Below are 4,880 nucleotides of genomic sequence, written 5' to 3'. Positions count from 1 at the left end.
CTCTATGTCTCTCTCTGTCTGCCTGGCGAGCGCACACGCCCTACAGTGAAAATCTCTCCCAAAAAAAAAAATTAACTTAAAGAAAAATAGCTGGAGTATCTCAAAATAAACAAAGAAAAGAAGGGACAAATACTGAATGTCTAAAGAGTTATGTTAATACTCTAAGATAAAAATTACAAAACTTAAATAACATCAATGTTTTTGTCGATATAACTGTTCTAAAGACTGTAAGAAAGGAACCAGCAGTTAGCGCAATAGCTATATTGCTGCGCTCCCATGTAGTCGACCGTGGTTCAAGTCCCAGACCCAGTGGCTTAAACTTACACAGAGCACGTGTGTGTGCATGCCCAGGATCCTGAGAGGAGAATGGAGGAGAAGGGATTGCAGCGTGGCCATCCTCCCTAGGGGGTGATTTCTTACTTTCTGTCTCTCTGTCTCTCTCTGTCTTTATGCTGTCTCTCTGTCTCTCTCTGTCTTTATGGTGAGCGCCCGGGCCCTATAGCAAAAAAATCTCTCCCCAAAAAAGAAAAAAAAAAAAAAGACTGTAAGAAAGAATTGTGATAGTACTGATGTGATACCATCAGTCACAATTCTGGTTGTTATTTTTAAGTGTTGTATATAATAGAAACATCTAAATTTCTTTGTTTCATCATTATTTTATCAGACTGCTATCAAGTTATTAAATTTTTGTTAACTACGATTACAAGATTGCTTCCCAGGCTCTAAAAAGTACTTAAATACAAGCTCTGACAGCTGAAAGGAAAAATACTGCTTTTCTGTTAATCAATCAGAAAAGGTCCAAACCAATTCTAAAAATATATTAGATTGAGCCAGTAAGTTTTATGAAAAAGGTGCCTCAAGTGGCCTTGACTGGTGGAACATTAAGACTAACTCAACATCTGATCCTGATTTTCCTGGTTAACCCCCTTCTTCTATCCCATAGCTGCCTTTTTCTCTCTTCTCGCTTTTGGCCTTGCTATTTCTATTTTCTGATATCCTTTATTCAAAAGAATGTCTAGGCACTGGGAGACTCCCTTAACAAGAGGCCTCAGGCTATTGCCCTGGTCTTCTGTCTACTCAGTGTCACTCTGTCTCAATGACATCCACCTAGATTTATGGGCAGGGCCAATTCTAACATCCTAACTCAATGAGAAGTAGTTACAAAAGAAATCTTTGCCCTCACTCCCCAGAACTTCCAAGTACAGTCTTAAGAATAAGGACTCCCAGGACCAGCAGATGGTGTAATGGTTATGTTGCTGGAGTTCCATGCAGTCAACTGTGGTTCGCCCCTGTCCCAGACCCATTAGCTTAAAACTCACCCTGGGCATGTGTGCATGCATGCCCAAAATCCCGAGAGGAGAATGGAAAAGAAGGGATTGAAGTATCGCCATCCCTGCTGGGATGAGTGATATCTGGGGAGTGATTTCTTGCCTTCTTTCTCTCTGTCTCTCTGTCTCTGGTGAATGCACATGATGTATATAAATTTTTTATTTTTTATTTTTTTCTTTCTTTCTTTATTTTAATTGTTTTTTACAAAAAACTTTTTGAAATTCATAGTTTTCCCATTACACATATTTCCATGAGCTTTTTTTTTCTAAAATATTTTTTAATTAATTAATTTACATTCATTCCCTAAGCATCTGACCCTCTGCCATTTCCCACCCTCCTCCCAAACTATCTCTGGTGTCTACAGTTGTCTTCCATTCCTTTTCCCCCAAAATTTTATTGATCACACAATTTCTTAAATAATCTAAATACTTTCAATAGCAAGTTCAAATATAGATGGCTGCTTATTGGCTTATCCTATGGGGGAAGGGCGAAAGGTAAGAATTTGAAAGACAAAAGGGCAGTGGAGAGCTAAGTTTAAATTTAAAAAAAAAATTAAAAATATATAGAGAGAGATGGAAAGAAACAGAGAGACTAAATAAAGTGCTCTAAGAGTGAAATCTGGGCAGAGTCTTCGGTTGTCGAAATCTAAAATTTCTTTATCTATAACTACCTCAGCAAAACTTCATGAATACTGGATCTGTCACCCCAAATCAATTTGGATTTGATCATGGAGACTTACTAATGTTACCTATTGATAACTTTACATCAGTGCCAGTTTGTGCCTTGAAATGAAAAACAGAATTCAAAAACCAAACAACTTACAGAGTATAGGTTGCACATGTGGGAGGGTCTCCTCCTCCCCCTTTGTCTTTCGCTAACATGTCAGTTCTGAGGGTTGGTATTATATTATCATCATTTGTCCTAATTCTAGCAATGCCCTGCCTGCTTGCAGCCAAGAATTATGGTTTACTATAAATGAAAACATCACCGAGGCTGCTCCAAAGCCCAAGACCTATAAGTTAAAGAACACATATCCTCAGTGGCTATTCCAGATAACATTATCCTTAAAATCGATGAGATAATGGAAAGTGCTCCTGAAAGCTACATCTTTGTCTGTGGAGATAAGGGTATCCCTTGGGCCTTTGACTGCTTAGGGAGCCCTGAAATAAGGGCCAGTGTCCTTTTTTTAAATTTATTTACATTCATTCACTGTACATCATTACAGGATCCAAAATTAGATGTTTCCATCCAGAATACATTGTATATTGGCTCAATCAAGCACATCAACATATGTGTTATTGTTAACAAATAATTTTCTATTTCTTGTTTCCTGTATATTTTGCCTTTTTTTCCCATTTTTGATTCCCTATCTCTGACCCTCTGCCATCTCCCACCCTTCTCCCACACTGTGTCTGGTATCTATTGTTGCTTTCTATGCCTTTTTCTCCCCACATTTTGTTTCACTAAATATCTTAATTAATCTAAATATTTTGAATAGCAAGCACAGCTGATATATACACGTCCATGAACACAAGTCTGACTTTAGGCATAAACTTCAGTGAGTAGAAAAGAATAACTCCTCTTCATCCACAGACAGTTCAATGGAAATCATGGAAATGTCTGATAAAGAATTTAAAATATTCATAATGGCGAAGCTAACAGAGATGAAAGAGAAGAGAGACAATGAACTACAGAAGAGAAAGGAGAAAGGAGATGATGAGTTCCAGGAGATGAGGAAATTCTTGCAAGATCTAAAAGAGGAATTACACACTTTAAAAAAGAATCAAAGGGACCTATTAGAGATGAAGGCTATAACACAGAAAGTCAAAATCTCCCTTGAAAGTATTAAAAGCAGATTAGATCATACAGAAAATAGAATCTCAGAAGTAGAAGAGAAAATGGATGACCTAGAAAAATCAACCACAAAGACTGAGAAAATGTCTCAAAAATTTGAGAATAATATACGAGAAATACTAGATACCATCAACGTCCAAACATCTGGATAACTGGTATCCCAGAAGGCGAAGAGACTCATAAGGGCATTGATAATCTATTCCACGAAATCCTGCAAGAAAACTTTCCAAACCTAGAGAGGCACTCAAAGATCAAGTCCCAAGAAATGCAAAGGACCCCAAATAGAATCAACCCAAGAAGATCTTCTCCAAGACACATTATAGCCATATTGACCAAAACCACAGACAAAGACAAGAGACTAAGATTAGCAAGAGAAAAACATCAAGTTACCTACAAAGGATATCCCGTCAGGATAACAGCAGACCTCTCCTTGGAAACAATGTGAGTGAGGAAAGCACGGGAAAATATATTCAAGGTGTTAAGGGAAAAGCAATTTCAACCAAGATTACTGTACCCAGCAAGATTATCCTTTATGTGGGAAGAAAAGACAAGAACATTCTCAGGTAAAGAAAACCTGAAAGGATTTACCCACACCAGACCATATCTCCAAGAAGTTCTCAACGGAGTGCTGTATCAGGGCCAGTGTCTTTTAACAGCTTTGATTGCCAAAGTCTCTGTCCACTAAAGAGAAAAGACTAACCATTGGATCAGCACCCTACAATTATTAACTGGTGTTACTAGGGACTTACCTACAGGTATCCCAGATAGTGATGAATACTTTTTGGGTACAGTTGCTTGCCTTGGTGGGGTGTTGCTGGTCATTAGTATATGCTACAGGGACCAGCAGATGGTGTAATGGATATGTTGCTGGGTTCCTACATAGTTGACTGTGGTTCAAGTCCAAGACATGGCGACTTAAAACTCACGCCAGGTGAGTGTGTGTGCGTGCCTGAAATCCTGAAAGGAGAATAGAGGAGAAGGGATTACGATGTGGCCATCCCCCCCCGGTGGGGAAGGGTGATTTCTTGCTTTCTGTTTGTCTCTCCTGTGAGTGAACATGCCCTAGAGGAAAAATCTCTCTTAAGAAAAAAAGTACATGCTAAATAATTTATCAAAAGCTCTCATTATCATGTCAAATGAAACTGCTACTGCCCTCACCACTTCACAAACTTCCTTAGACTCCATGGCAAGAGTTGTCCTTGACAACCATAGTGCTGTAGACTACATGTTGACAGAACAAGGGGGAGTGCGTATGACTGTTAACCCCTACTTCTGCTCCTATATCAATTCTTGAACTAAGTACTGAAAAATTGAGACAATAGGCAGCCTGGGTACAACAAACTTTAGATAATCAGATTCCATTTTTACTTGGGCTCTCTGACTGGTTCTCTAGCTTATATAACTGGATTCCCAGCCAGAATTAGTTCGGTGTTTGATGAACTGGGAAAGCTTGTACTATTTCTTATAGTTGCTGCCATAACCCTTTACATTTGCTATCCATTAATATTATATTTTATTTCCCAATTCTGTTCTAGCCATCCTCCTGGCCATAGGCCCCACCTAGTGACCCAACTGCCCAAATGTCCTCCAACTATTATTCCAGCACACTAGATGGTTACATAAACCTCTATGCCCACAGCTAAGACAGATAGATTCAGGAAATGGGACTTTTTCCAACATCACCTCAATTCAGCAGG

The sequence above is a fragment of the Tupaia chinensis genome, unplaced genomic scaffold (genome assembly GCF_000334495.1).
Source record: "Tupaia chinensis unplaced genomic scaffold, TupChi_1.0 Scaffold139234_1, whole genome shotgun sequence".
Classification (NCBI taxonomy): Eukaryota; Metazoa; Chordata; class Mammalia; order Scandentia; family Tupaiidae; genus Tupaia; species Tupaia belangeri.
Note: the sequence above shows the minus strand (reverse complement) of the source record.